Below are 15932 nucleotides of genomic sequence, written 5' to 3'. Positions count from 1 at the left end.
AAAACACATGCAATGCTTCCACCGGTGTCTTTGCATATCTCCACATGACTATGAATAGAAACATCTGTAATATGCATATTTTATGTGTATTTTTTAGGTGCATGAATCCAAACTACCTGCCATGCTCATCTATACTGGAAACGGCAATTCTGCTGCACATTTGTGTAATGGCCAGCAGGATTGAGAGGGAGGCTGAGGACCTTATAAGACTCATTGTGATACGTATAAACTGAAGGTCATTCTGGCACTGGGTGAATAATCATGTAGCTGTATGGTCGGAATTACGGCACTAAGCAATATTTTTCAATGCCGACAGAGACGGGTTCTTCTTGAAATACAGAATATATGCAAAATATTCATGACCATAGAGTAATGCTGTAGTTGTACTCAGTGAATCAAGTCACAAACAAAAAGGCTGCATGATTGTGACCAGTTGTACATTCGGGATGAAGAGCTTTTCTGAAAGCAGTAGCACACAAGGGTCGTGACGTGTATCAAGGCAGAGGTTGCTGGTCCCCATCCCCCTGCCTCAGTGGATGTGTCTTTGGGCAAGAGCCCAAGCTCCCCCCTACTGCCTCTGTTGAGCCATTCATTCTAGCGTTCCAGAACCCCCAGTGTATGACGACATATCAGCCTGCTTTTGTATCGGTTGGTTCTCATTTGGAACTTTTTAATTCTTAAAAACACAGTCAAAAAGAATTCTTGAAATGATAGCCTGTTGATATCTCCATTGCCTCGCTCAATTGTTGAGATTGTATGATGATGTTGCAATATCGAATATCTCTTATTTTAAATATTGTTAACCGAGAAATATCATTGACTATATATTTGTAAGAACATAACTATACAAATATCATACTGGTTAATATGCTATATTGTTCTTAAAATATATCCATTAGTGTGCAGATATGTGTATGTTGTATATTTAATGTGTGAGCAATGGCTATCAGCATCAATTGTTTTCCAAATATGGGCAAATATGGACTCCAGCCAATCAGATGAAAGAATTCTAATTTTCCCTTCGTCTCGCAAGAATCCTTGCGGGTTGGAAGTAAAGAAAAAACGTGTACTTAATACAGTACAATACTTAATACAAAACAGTTGTGATTGCTCCGTAGACTGGTACAGTACAAAGTACGAATGCTGAACGTTGAATGCTGTTATCATTTATACATTTTTTGTAAAAGGCTTGCAATGGCCAGACTGATCTGCACAGAGAACCATAATGTTAACTCAGAGATCAGCATGGTCTCACAAGGCTATTGTATGTGTGTGTTAGGGAAAATGACTTGGCTTTGAGTGGCTGTAATGGCTAGAGAAGTGCTAACGTGAAAACGGTCCATTAACATCGAAAAAAAATACACTTCACCACAATAAAGTTCACATGCAACTGTTTTTTTTAATTTTTCTGCTATAGTGGAAAAGTAATCTCCAAAAGGTTCTTGTCCCCCGCAGCCCAAAACACAGGGCTGTTTTGTTCAAAATAATTAGCAGGTGCTGTTCACCCCAGGTCCCTGGGGACCCCATCCTGCTCCCAGGAGTACCTTTCAAGAGCTACAAGCTCCAATTTATCAGGACAAGATAATCCGCAACTTGATTAGATAGATGTCACCCTGTGTGTGTGTGTGTGTGTGTGTGTGTGTGTGTGTGTGTGTGTGTGTGTGTGTGAGAAAGGGTTTGCGTGTCTCTGCATGCCTGGGTGTTTATTTTGGAGGAAGGCAGGGTAGAACTGTATATGTAACACAAAAGCGATGGCAGACCAGAAAAAGTCCCAGTAAAAAATGATATTATAAAAAAAAATCAAGGATACAAAAAACGACAAAAAAAAAACTACTGGCTTATAGAGTTCTGTGTTTTTTTTTCTTATTCTTTTTCGTCCACCACAATGTGGCAACAAAATCAGAGCCTCTGTCAAGCTGTGTGACCATGAGCACACCGTTTATTCATTTACCTAGGCTAGAGTGTCAGCATGGGACTGTATTGCTACCAGCGAAATGGAGTGATAAAGTGGGTTGTTACTTGGCTGGACCGACTGGCAGAGGAGGTCTCCACCTGGGGTTCAGCGGCCCTATTGTGGCATGGGCTTAGCACGCCATTAGCAGTACAGCATCTGGTGCATTCATGTGGCTGGAGACAGATGTGTGAGATGGCTATTCCTGGTGGTTATATTGTACCCAGTAGATGGGAAGGCGATAGAATATTAATTTTACTGGAAGCATGGAGGGCAGAGTGCAGTGTATAGATAAGGCCTGATTTGGAAAGTTTCCGTTTTCTTTTCTTTTTTACAGTGAAAGACTGATTCTTAAGTGTCATATACATAATATATGGTCCTTCACTTCTGAGTATGATGTTTATAGAATCTGTGCTACACACACACACACTTCCTGCGCTAGCACTATGTCTTGGTTATCAGACAAAGATGTATCCTGATTGATCCCTCCAGCCAGCCAGCAAAAACAGCTCTTTTTTGTGATTGGTGGCCTGAAGGGTGGTGATACACCCCCTCACACACACACACACACACACACACACACACACAAATACACACATAGACACACACACACACACACACACGCACACACACACACACACACACACACACACACACACACACACACACACACACACACACACACACACACACACACACACTGACATACTGGAACACACACACCCATAAACACTTCAACAAAATGCAGGTTCAAATCCTTTCATTACCATCTTCTCCCGTTCTTGCCAAACAATATACCGTATTCATGAAGATCAATAATAAGTCCTGCCAGTCAGCAAGATTTTTTGATTTACATTGTCTGCAAATCAAAACACCTTTTGTGTGGTTTACTTGTGATGACTTGTGTGTTAGCCAATTAATGAATAAAAAAATTGTAGTTATGCCTCAATGTGGAAGGACAATCTGACCATAGGGTTAGGGGGGATGCTGAATGTCGAGGTGTCCCTGAGCAAGACGCCTCACCCTGACTGCTCCTGACCAGCTGGCTGTCACCCTGCATCGTTGACTCTGCCGTCGTTGTTTGAATGTGTGAATGAAAAGTCGCTTTGGATAAAAGGGTCTGCAAAATCCACTCAATGTAAATGTATATGTAGGATGAACCGTCAAATAAAGCAACCCAACCCCTTCCCACACAAAAATAAATAGACACAGTAAAGTATTTTGAGACATGGTAGAGTACTGCGATAATGTGTGTGTCCAGTTATCGAATGGGTAATAATGAGAACATTGTTCTTATATTCAGGGAAATGTTCCCATTAAAGACATAGTTGTATATCTGAATGAAGACAAACAAGCACTAACCAGCAAGGTAAAGTTAAATAAATGAGATTAACTACAGTCTCCATCAGATTACAAAACCATGGCGAACAAAGGCTTTTTCAAAAGGGAAACCCAATTTAGTATGTTTTATAGGGTATATGTATTAGTATGTGTTTCAATTTAAGATCCAATCATTTCATCTTTTAACCCTATACAACACTTTTTCAAGAGTTCCCTATGAGATAAAAACAACAAATATGTTTTTTTACACATCCTACACATTCTACCCACGTCTGCATAGGTTTTGTTGTAGCGACAAAAAGAAAACATGATCAAAACACAGACTAAAACATACTATTTAAATACTATTCTAATATTTGTATTAACATTAAAATTGAGCATACATACATTGTGATAATAGAGATAGAAACAAAGAACGAAATAGCAGCATGACTTATTGCTAGGAGCCTGTAGGCTAGCATTTTAAACTAAGGTATGACCGCGGGGGCTGACAGGTCGGCCTGGGAATAATGTTAGCCCTGATGGAGGAGGAGACACTAGATGGGGGGGGTCGTATAAATTTAACTGGTCAGCGACAGGTCGGCCATATAGATCCCCCCTCCCCCTCCCTCCACCAATCACAGTGATCTGCTTTGTGTGACAGATGTCTGGGTGCTGGGAACCCAGCTGGCAGATTGCATCCACCTATAGTCCATCCGTCCCCGCCCGACCCCGGCTTCTCCCCCTCTCTGCCTCTGCTGCCCTGACACCTCCTCATCTATGCCTCCTCTTCCATAACTCCTCCTCCTCCCTGCCTGCTCCTGCTCCCTGCCTGCTCCTCCCTATGTTCTCCTCGTTCTTATTGTACCTTCTTATGCAACCCTTCAAGACATGTCCCTTCAAGACATGTAAGAAGTGAGTAGATTATGGTGAGAGCTTAAGTTGAGCAGTGATCAGCCATTTAGGGTTATGTAGAGACAGAGAGAGCCACAAGGAAGTCTCATCATAATAGAGCATTATTTAGACGCACAATTTGTGTTCATGCTTGCCCTGGTTCCAGATTGTGTTTATTTTGACTTCATTAGGGAAAATGACAATCCTGTAGTCAATGATGCAAAAGAAGTGCGATAATGCAGGAGGGAACAATGCAGCTTTTATTTACTTAATTATTCTTTACGAAACATACACTTCAGACTAGCTCACCAAGAACAATATTGTTATATATAATAATATAATAAAACATAAAATAAAACATTACATTTGGATACTTAAGTGTTGGACTAAAAGGGCCCTATTTTAATGGTCTGAAATGCAAGTTTGAAATGCAAAGCTTAAGAAGCAGACGTGGTCCTGTGGCCGCAACAGTGGGTCTATTTAATGATATTATGCGCCAATACATTAACAAACATTGTTTGTTGCCAAAATTGTATACATTATCGTTATCAACTTGTGTTCATAATATGCATGTGTTCCCCCATTTATATACATCGCCATGGACTGTATTATGTGTTATGTGTTTCGTTTGCGTGTGTTTAAACAGATGGGTGCGCACACACACGCGCGCCGAGCATCACCCGCATTCATTCATTCTTTTAAACACTCAATTGCGGTAAAACTATGTTTCCTCATGATCAAATACTCATCAATCCTAAAAGTTATGGGCTTGTACACGATGTCTGTGTCAAGAAAGTATGTGTTTGCTGTATGGTGTTTGCAGTTGCAGTGACTTCATTTAATTATTTACATGGAAATCTTCGATATGGTCACTTTGAACATTTTAAAACAAAAAAATCCTCTTCAACATCACGCTTCAACCCAGTCCCCCAGATCTTGAAGTGATCAGTGTTGTCATTCAGTTTAAAATGTTCAGAATCCACTCTAAGACGGCCTGCATTATCCCCCATTCAGATTAGCTGATTATAGTTCTACTATTATTTCTAGTTTTCAAAATGCACATTTTTCCTAACCCAATAATGTAATGGAAAGAGAGAAATGGAGATACTGAACAGAGAAAGAGAGAGATGGTGAGAGAGCAATATAAAGTGAGAAAGTTATAGCAGAGATACAGAATGTAGAGAAAAAGGAACAGAGAGAGAGAGAGAGAGAGAGAAAGAGAGAGAGTGAGAAATGAGATAGAGAGAGAGAGAGAGAGAGAGAATGCTGGAGTGGAACAGTAAACACATCCCTGACGCTACACACCAGGAAATCTTAATGAGAAAAAAGATTCAATTGTCCTCTCAGCCTACGACGTGTTACAGTTTTTTCAGGTGTGGCTATAAAGTCCCCTCAGATGAAAAAGTAATAGAAAAATAAGTGATACTAAGTCTCTGGATCTGACCACACAGTCACAAAATACCCTGGCCCTCTATACCTCCTTCCTTCCCTTCCTATATCCCTCTCCTTCTCTGTCTCCACCTCTATCTCTCTCTCTCTGTTTATCTCCATCTCTTCTCTATCTCTCTCTGTCAGTCTTGTTCTCTGCTTCATGGATCTTCCATTTCTCTTCTTTTGTATACACTTTCAGCTCCATTTCAACCTGCTCCCTTTATATGTGTTAAAGGGGTTAGAGGGAGGCAGGATAACAGATAACTGCTTCTATTTCACTTCAGGCTTTGAGGGAACTATGGGGGACATGGGTATAAAGACATACATTTTCCATCCTTTCATAGGCTCTTGACACAAAGTGCTATCTCCTTGTCCTTATTTGGGTGTGTTTGGTGGGGGGGGGGCTGGTGAGTGTACTTCTTTGGAGTGTGGCATATATTGTGTCGTTTCTGTTTATTCTGTATGGATAAATTCAGAATATATCTGAATTGAAGGGCTATAATTAGACGACACAATACATTTAAATAATGTGTGTGTTTGTGTGTTTATGTGCAGGTGTAGGTTTGTGAGTGTGTATGTGTGTGTGTGCATGTGCGTCTGGGTGAATATTATGTGTGTGTGTGTGTGTGTGTGAATACACATTAAGCAGCCAAACAACACACAATAATCCAGGTTACTGGATGCTGTATTCAGTTCCCGTGCAAAACCCAATTCCCCCCAAACCCTACCCCCCCCCCCCCCCCCCCCCCCCCTCTCTCTGTCCATCTCTCTATCTCTCTCGCTCTCTCTCTCCTCTTTCCCTCTGTCTCTACCCCCCGCCCCTCACTAGGTCATCCTATCTTCCTCAGAAGAGTAATCTCCACTGCTGGGCTCCCTGGATTCACCTTTCTCTCTTCTGTGTGTGTGCGTGTGCATGTGCGTGTGTGTGCATGTTGGTGAGTGTTGGTGTGTGTATGTGTGTGTGTGTGTGTGTGTGTGTGTGTGTGTGTGTGTAGAGATAGTGGTAGTAATGGGTGTTTTGGGGCTTTTTAGGGTTAATGCCATGCCTGCCGCATTAATGTCACCTTGTGTTCTGTGCAACCCCCCCACCAACCCCTCCTCCACCCACCTTCCCACATATGTAATCCATCCCTCTCCCCCTTGCCTTCTCTCTGTGGCTCTCCTTAAGATTATCTACCTTTTTTCCTTCTCGAATCCCCTTTCTTTTTCTCCTTTTAATTTGTCTGTGCATCGCAGCATCTGTCCCAGTCGTGCTAACTACCCTCTATCCATCTGTCTCTCTCCCTCTCTGTCTCTCTCTCTGTCTGTACCTCACTCTCTCTCCAACTGGGAAGGCCAGATCCACTCTGCAGGATTATGCTCATATTTTCAAACGGATCGGAAGCTGGAAGGGGAATTGAGGTCATGAACCCTTCAGCGCACATCTAATACACACACTTACGTGCATGCACACACACACACACACACACACACACACACACAGACACCCAGGTCCTCCACAGTTTGTTTGGTACTTTCCTTTTGAATACCATTTGAAGTATAGTATAAATTACTGTGCAAATCACACCGTTTTTCCAACACATACACAGACACACAGACACACAGAAATCTAACGGCCATCACAGGAATTATAGTGTAGTGCTTAACTATCGTGTGTGTGTGTGTGTGTGTACGTTTGACTGGGTCCATTATAGTTTATGAGGCGTGATGACGTTTAAATCTCCCTCCTTTGGTGTTGAATTCTCAATGGGCCATTCAGGTTCATGAGCCTTACCCACTACTTGAGGGGAGACATCTTGTATTCCATTGGTTATAATGTGGCGGTAAAACAAAGCAGACCCTCCTCTTGCATGATATTATGGCAGGTGTGACTGCTGAGGGCTTGCACATCAGTAGGCATTGTGGGATGTTTTTGTATGCCATAATGAGGGGACTTGACATTCTTAGGCAAAACTGTAAAATCAAAATCAGATCTGTATCAACTGTACTCAACACATTTGGACAAAACAATAATTTTTATTTTGACTATCACAAGGAAAGAGATTAGGAAAGAGATTATATAACTCTTTTAATACATAATTACATTTTTTTTTATAAACCAGAACAAATTACTTAAAGAGGCTGGAGCATATTACTGACGTTAATGAACGATGCTAAAGTAGGTTATTTACTTACTACCACCAATTTACCTACTGCCTCTAGCTCTGATTTATATTTTTCTCTGTATCTCGTGAATGGTGAGTGCTTATTTAGCCAAAAAAAATCATTTAGCCAAATGTTGACAAACTTGCATGACAAATGATTTCAGGATTAATTTCTAAACGATGACCAAACGACCCAACAGATCGAACTGAATGACGCTCCAATCCCGCCAGGTCCCCAATATGGCATTGCCGCAGTCATTTTGTGTAGACTTCACAATGTACAATCAAGGAGTCGGCACCCTTGGTTTATTGCCGAGTGTGTATGTGTGTGCGTTTTTGTCTGTAAAAACATTGTAAAAAACCCAACTCTAAATAATACAATAATGAACCTCAGAATTCTTCCTTTCAGGTGAAGGTTCACATTTTACATCAGTATGTCCAAACATAAAACATCAAGTTGGATTGGTATTTCCTTCCCCCTGCAGTAAAACCGAGCGCTGCTTGAGTGCGTTCCTGACCAGTGAGAACCTATGGCAGCCATTTAATGCGTGGTTGCAGTTCACACCTCATCACTACGATCCCCTTCTCCGGTTCAGCGCCGACGCTCAGCTTTTACAGGAGGAGACCCCGAGCAGAGGGTGGAGACAGCCTTTTGATTTTAATGATCACTTCTGTGCCCAGCCATGCACAGGTGACACCTTCATCAACTATGTAATAATGGCCTCGTATAGGCTGGGAGGAGGGCGGCGGGGTTACACATCGAACTCCTGCCAAACTATTCTTGAATTACATGTATTTTATGTATTTACTTGTTTATTTTTGGAAAGTTTGACATTTTTTTAAAGGAAGATTAAAATCGATAGTGCAGTAAAGCCAGCCTACAGTGTGTGTTGAACGGCTCGGGTGCGGTTAGGATTCAGCAGCACGTCCCCTCCCTCACTGATCACTGAAGGTCTGTTTAGTCATTCTACAGGGACGACCTTCCTCTCTCTCTTCTCTACTCCCCCTTCCCTTCCGTCCTCTTTTTTCTGTATTTTATTCCACCACTGAATCTGAGGAGAATGATGGGCAGGCCACTCCAGGGAGACAGAGTGCAGTCCTATTCCTCCCGCTGAGCTCCAGGATCACGACACTGCAATACGCTGACAGCCAGCGCCTGGCCACACACACTCGCACACACGCAACCATTGGGACAGGCATGTGCACATGCACATCAGCTACACTTACTCACACACATGCCACAAGTCACATACACGCATGCATACACAATTATTACTGTGGACATGGACACAGCTAGACGTACATACAAATCGCCTTCGATATTTTATGATATATGAGAGATTGGTCTCAATTGAGACCAAGGGGATGATTGAAGTCGCATTAAATAAGGATTGCTCGTGTTTTAAATAGCTTTCCTAATGTTGACTGTTTATATCTATTATAAATTTCTCAATGGCCTTCCCTGAATAAATAAATATATATATATATAATAAAGGTTAAATAAATAAAAAATATATTTATATTTGATATACTTATCGATCCCATCAGGAAATTCATCCTTTGCATTTAACCCATCAATGAGCATTGATCTGCCATAGGGTAGCACCGGTAAAACTACTGCAGATGAAGTGCCAGTGTCCTGGTTATGGGGAGGGCCAGAGCATAAACTAGGCATGTTCTTTGTGGTGAGGGAGGAAACCGGAGCACCCAGAGGAGAGCCACGTCTACAGCGGACAGCTGTGCAGAGCATGCTAATGTCTGCGTGTTCTAACACACACTCACGGCTTCATTTCCCTCTACACTGTAGCCAAACGAAGAACACACAAGCAACATATAGCGGCTAAAAAATACACATATATACACACATATATTCAAAACAAAATTGTACACTTCCCCTTTCACGAACACACACACACACCCACACACACACACACACACCCACCCACCCACCCCCACACACACACACACTTACACAAATATCCACACCCACACAATCGAGCGCTGATTAAATGGCCCAGCGTCAAAAGCACAGACACGAGAGGCTCCACTTGATTTCACAACAATAACACAGAACAAGAGACAGCCGTCGCAATCACTACAAGGAGACCAACAAAAGGTTAGGGCTGGGGGAGGGAGGTGGGAGGGGGGGACTCAAGAGTGTTTAGACGACTGATTGTCTCTATCAGGGCCCTTGATATGATGAAAAAGAAGAGAGAGAGCACTACGAACGAGATAGAGAAAAAGAGACACAAAGAGAGAGAGAGAGAGAGAGAGAGAGAGAGAGAGAGAGAGAGAGAGAGAGAGAGAGAGAGAGAGAGAGAGAGGGGGGGGAACAGAGAGAGAGAGAAAGGGAATCTAGAACCGGGTCCAGGGGGGAGTGCTTCACTAATCATCTCCACTCCACAAAAATGACAGGGAATCAAGCAAGTGTCATGAACCACACACACGCCCCGGTATCTAGAGCATGCATTGACTCACACCAAACCCAAAACACCCTACAAGTTATGCGAAAATATCAAGATTTCTACGTACTGGTTAATAGTGCTCCACAGACATGCGTAGTGTTGATATGTTCTTATGAGGTGTCACAATATCATCTTGTGGCTGGTAGACAAGTAAGCCATGTGATGGCACAAAGGCAGTCCTAACGTTGTTCCTGTACTGTAATATCATACAAGAGCTCTGTATCTTAAAAGTATTTTTGCATCATTTATGTATCATTTTATGAAAAAGCTCTCAACTCTCAATGAAAAGTGTAAAATATCGCTTTATCAATCGCTTTGTCTTGACCTCCACTATGTGATGCATATCAAATACCAAGAATAACTAAGAATGATCGAGAGAAGTGTGTCACCGGATCCTTTTCTTAACATTTAGAGATCCATATCTGTTGTCCCTTGAAGAGTACTTTCACTTCCCAGTGTCGGGGGCATCCATACAAAGTCACAGCATAAGTTAACCTTTCACATCTAGTGGCTCAGGGCAACCAGAGAGAAGTTTGAATGATAGCACTATAGATCAGCCTATATATATATATATATATGTATATGTCAGCCTATAGGACTTCAGTGTGTTTGCTTTTTTTTCCTATACAGCAACCACTGCCCTCTTCTTTCCCTTCTGCTTTCTTGCCCTCAGCCGCACCCACATGTGGCCACAGTTTGCTACCCGTGTGACTGACTGACTGAAAAAAATAACAACAATAATACGAAAGTCAAGGTAAAGTCAAGCTCAGGTACTGAGGTACAGTGCTTGAGTTTTATTTTTATTTTTTTCGGTCTCTTGTTTTGAGACTCAAGCAAAGTATCACCTCAAACCCTCCCGACTCACCAGGAAACAAAACTCTCTCACACCTCCCCAACCTGCCACCCTCTACCCACCACCACCACAAACTCCATGCCTTCCATCTAAACTCTGAAGATCAACAAAGTCAAATAAAACTTTCCTTTTTTCCGAAGCCACCAAAGCCGACAGGTGGGCACTTTGTAAAGTAATCCCCGGTGTCTCTAAAACGGAGAGTGGCAACAACAACAACAATGTGGCAGTGGCTCTGAATGTGGAATGCAGGGGAGTTGTGATGGTGGTGGAAGTGTTGGAGGTGGTAGTCATGATGGTGGAGGTAGTTAAGATGGTGGTGGTGGTAGTAATGATGGTGGTGGTAGTTATGACGGTGGTGGTGGTGGTAGTTACGATGGTGGTGGTGGTAGTTATGATGGTGGTGGTAGTTATGACGGTGGTGGTGGTGGTAGTTACGATGGTGGTGGTGGTAGTTATGATGGTGGAGGTAGTTAAGATGGTGGTGGTGGTAGTAATGATGGTGGTGGTAGTTATGACGGTGGTGGTGGTAGTTACGATGGTGGTGGTGGTAGTTATGATGGTGGTGGTGGTAGTTATGATGGTGGTGGTGGTAGTTACGATGGTGGTGGTGGTAGTTATGATGGTGGTGGTGGTAGTTATGATGGTGGTGGTGGTAGTTATGATGGTGGTGCTGCTGGTGGTAATGATGGTGGTGGTGGTAGTTATGATGATGGTGGAGGTAGTTAAGATGGTGGAGGTGGTAGTAATGATGGTGGTGGTAGTAATGATGGTGGTGGTGGTAGTTATGGTGGTGCTGCTGGTAGTTATGACGGTGGTGGTGGTGGTAGTTACGATGGTGGTGGTGGTAGTTATGATGGTGGAGGTAGTTAAGATGGTGGTGGTGGTAGTAATGATGGTGGTGGTAGTTATGACGGTGGTGGTGGTAGTTACGATGGTGGTGGTGGTAGTTATGATGGTGGTGGTGGTAGTTATGATGGTGGTGGTGGTAGTTACGATGGTGGTGGTGGTAGTTATGATGGTGGTGGTGGTAGTTATGATGGTGGTGGTGGTAGTTATGATGGTGGTGCTGCTGGTGGTAATGATGGTGGTGGTGGTAGTTATGATGATGGTGGAGGTAGTTAAGATGGTGGAGGTGGTAGTAATGATGGTGGTGGTAGTAATGATGGTGGTGGTGGTAGTTATGGTGGTGCTGCTGGTAGTAATGATGGTGGTGGTGGTAGTTATGATGGTGGTGGTGGTAGTTATGATGGTGGTGGTGGTAGTTATGATGGTGGTGCTGCTGGTAGTAATGATGGTGGTGGTGGTAGTAATGATGGTGGTGGTGGTAGTTATGATGGTGGTGGTGGTAGTTACGATGGTGGTGGTGGTAGTTATGGTGGTGGTGCTGGTAGTTATGATGGTGGTGGTGGTAGTTATGATGGTGGTGGTGATAGTTACGATGGTGGTGGTGGTAGTAATGATGGTGGTGGTGGTAGTTATGGTGGTGGTGCTGGTAGTTACGATGGTGGTGGTGGTAGTTATGATGGTGGTGGTGGTAGTAATGATGGTGGTGGTGGTAGTTATGATGGTGGTGGTGGTAGTAATGATGGTGGTGGTGGTAGTTATGATGGTGGTGGTGGTAGTTATGATGGTGGTGGTGGTAGTTATGATGGTGGTGCTGGTAGTAATGATGGTGGTGGTGGTAGTAATGATGGTGGTGCTGGTAGTTATGATGGTGGTGCTGGTAGTTATGATGGTGGTGCTGCTGGTAGTAATGATGGTGGTGGTGGTAGTTATGATGGTGGTGGTGGTAGTTATGATGGTGGTGGTGGTAGTAATGATGGTGGTGGTGGTAGTTATGATGGTGGTGGTGGTAGTAATGATGGTGGTGGTGGTAGTTATGATGGTGGTGGTGGTAGTAATGATGGTGGTGGTGGTAGTTATGATGGTGGTGGTGGTAGTTATGATGGTGGTGCTGGTAGTTATGATGGTGGTGGTGGTAGTTATGATGGTGGTGCTGGTAGTTATGATGGTGGTGCTGGTAGTAATGATGGTGGTGCTGGTAGTAATGATGGTGGTGGTGGTAGTTATGATGGTGGTGGTGGTAGTTACGATGGTGGTGCTGGTAGTTATGATGGTGGTGGTGGTAGTTATGATGGTGGTGGTGGTAGTTACGATGGTGGTGGTGGTAGTAATGATGGTGGTGGTGGTAGTTATGATGGTGGTGGTGGTAGTTATGATGGTGGTGGTGGTAGTTACGATGGTGGTGGTGGTAGTTATGATGGTGGTGGTGGTAGTTATTATGGTGGTGCTGCTGGTAGTAATGATGGTGGTGGTGGTAGTTATGATGGTGGTGCTGCTGGTAGTAATGATGGTGGTGGTGGTAGTTATGATGGTGGTGGCGAAGAATCACTAGGATGCGACCAACAAAGGGGGTGAGTGAGATAGGTGGGATGGGGGACATTCAAAGGTGTTCAGTCGACTGAATGTCTCTAGAGGATGTAGTTTGGTTGATGGTGGTAGTCGTGATGGTTGTGGAATAGGTGGTTATTGGTCGGTGGAGAGGATTCTCACGATGGCAATGGTGTAGGTGGCTGATGGTGGTGGTGAATACAGCAGCAGCGTTTAAAAAGGTGGTGTGAGAATTAGAGATGCTCCGATTGATCGGACACCGATCATGATCGGCCGATATTGGCTAAAAATAGAGTGATCGGAGAACCCCAAAAGCGCCAATCAAAAAAGCTGATCACTTGACGTAAATTATTCACACAACTTTCTTTTTCAAATGGTAACTTGCCAGTGGCAGCATGAGACCTCCGGTCTAAAACATGGTGCTACAGTGTCAGGATTTCACGGGGTCACTGTAATGATGGCAAAGGAGGCAGTTTCATGTTCAGTTATGTTTACGGAGCATGTGCATAGCTCAGTAAGCACTCAGGCACATTTCAGTACCGTAAATACAGCAGTATGCGCGCAGGCACATCAACGCATTGAGCAACATGTTTCAGTCACGGGGGATCCAAAGAGAAAAAATAAAGTCTATTGGAACAGAAACTGGTGCTTGCCTGCTATCCAGATTATATATCAAATATATGGAAGATTCCCATGCTGATCGGAACATCTCTAGTGAGAATGTGAGGCTGCCCCTGAGCAGTCTGTTTACCCCATCCATCCTTCCTCCACTCTTCTGTCTTTGCAGGCAGCTACTTAGATGTAAAGACTGCCTTTGCGTGTGTGTAAACAAAGCAGTCCACCATACCCCAACAGCCTTACTGTGTGAAAGAGTCAATGATCTAACCAATCTGATGTATGTGTGTGTGTATGTGTGTGTGTGTGTGTGTGTGTGTGTGTGTGTGTGTGTGTGTGTGTGTGTGTGCGTGTGTATGTGTGTGTGTGCGTGTGTCTACAGTTCGAGACACACATTGTGCTGAGCAGGAGTTGGCAGTCAAACAGAGAGTGGCTGCCAAGCCTCAATCTAGTTTTAACTTGTTGTGAATTTGAATATGGCAGCCGTTTAGTTCTGAGCAAACAAGCCCACCGAACACTAATAAATTCCAGGAAATGGCTTTGCATCCATCAAATCCTCATCAAAAACACAATGTCTTAATCCATCTGTCCGGGGGACATCTCCACCCCTGAATGATTCAATTAGTATATACAGATGAACTAACTAATCTCTTATATCTTATCTATCTTATATTTGTCGCTCAGAGAACGACATATTGAGAACCTGATTCAATGAAGATTATTAACATAGATGTTTAAGATTAGGTATAGAATAGTAAGTAATAGTAGTAATAGTAATAGCTGTCTACTATTGTAGGTTGTGTTGATTTGTAAAGGTAGTGTTAGACTAGGCTGAGTTGTATTGTAAAAGTAGTGTCTAGACTAGGCTGTGTTGTATTGTAGTGATAGTGTCTAGACTAGGCTGTGTTGTATTGTAGTGATAGTGTCTAGACTAGGCTGTGTTGTATTGTAGTGATAGTGTCTAGACTAGGCTGTGTTGTATTGTAAAGGTGGTGTCTAGACTAGGCTGTGTTGTATTGTAGCATCACTTCAGCTCTTTCCTTTCCAACTCTTTCCTTTGGTACGCTGACAAGGCCATGATAGGGCCTTGCTTTGTCTGCTACTTTATGCGAGAGAGAACAGAGAGAAAAATAGCGTCCCTTGAGGCATTCGGAGTGTATGATGAGCTTGAGAGAGAAGTAACTTTTTTTGAAGTGGAATTGTACACTTTAGGGATAGGCTGTCACAATAATTCTCCCCTCTTCATGTGCCTTAAAAAAAAAGACAACTTGAAAATGTGGTTTAAAACTACCAAATTGTGTAGGATGACACTTATTGAAACACAGTGCTAACAATATGCATGAGCAGTGTCTCGCCGTGCTGTTTCACTTCAATGTTCTCTGCTTGTGTGACATTAGCCTAGGGAATAAAGACACACAAACACACACACACAGATAACAGCACTTTAATCTTTCCCAATGTGTGATTTACAGTGGAGCAGAGCGCACAACACCGGTTCACTTTGGATGAATCAGCACAAGACAAAAATGAATCTAGGCTAGGGAAAGGGAAAAAAATAAACAAGCACATTGCAGTTTTCCCCGTGTACAGTGGTGTAGGGAGAGTACAGCTTCATGTCCCAGCATTTGTAATGGAACCCACCCCACTCCCTCACCCCTCACGTACACTTGAATTGTTTGGAGCCTAAGATTTTAAAGTGTGTACGTCAAGCTGAAACGAGGACGAAAGTTATTCTCAATCTCATTGTTGTATTCCCATTGGTGCTTTTTGTTTCATCGTCCTCTTTCCTTTTTATTGTCTTTTGTTTTTTGACAAACATTATTTGTGTGAGAATCCCCATTTGGAGACCTGGAGCTCTCTCTCTGAAC

The 15932-nt window shown here is 43.1% G+C and overlaps 1 protein-coding gene across 1 annotated transcript in view; it reads right to left on the bottom strand.

Moving 5' to 3' along the window:
• ntng1a (netrin g1a) overlaps positions 1-15932 on the bottom strand; it is a gene marked incomplete at both ends in the record, with an annotated part of 124327 nt that overhangs the window by 74016 nt on the left and 34379 nt on the right. The window lies entirely within an intron of this gene.

This window comes from Micromesistius poutassou (genome assembly GCF_964030765.1).
Source record: "Micromesistius poutassou genome assembly, chromosome: 11".
Lineage (NCBI taxonomy): Eukaryota > Metazoa > Chordata > Actinopteri > Gadiformes > Gadidae > Micromesistius > Micromesistius poutassou.
This window is presented reverse-complemented; position numbering and strand designations above follow the sequence as displayed.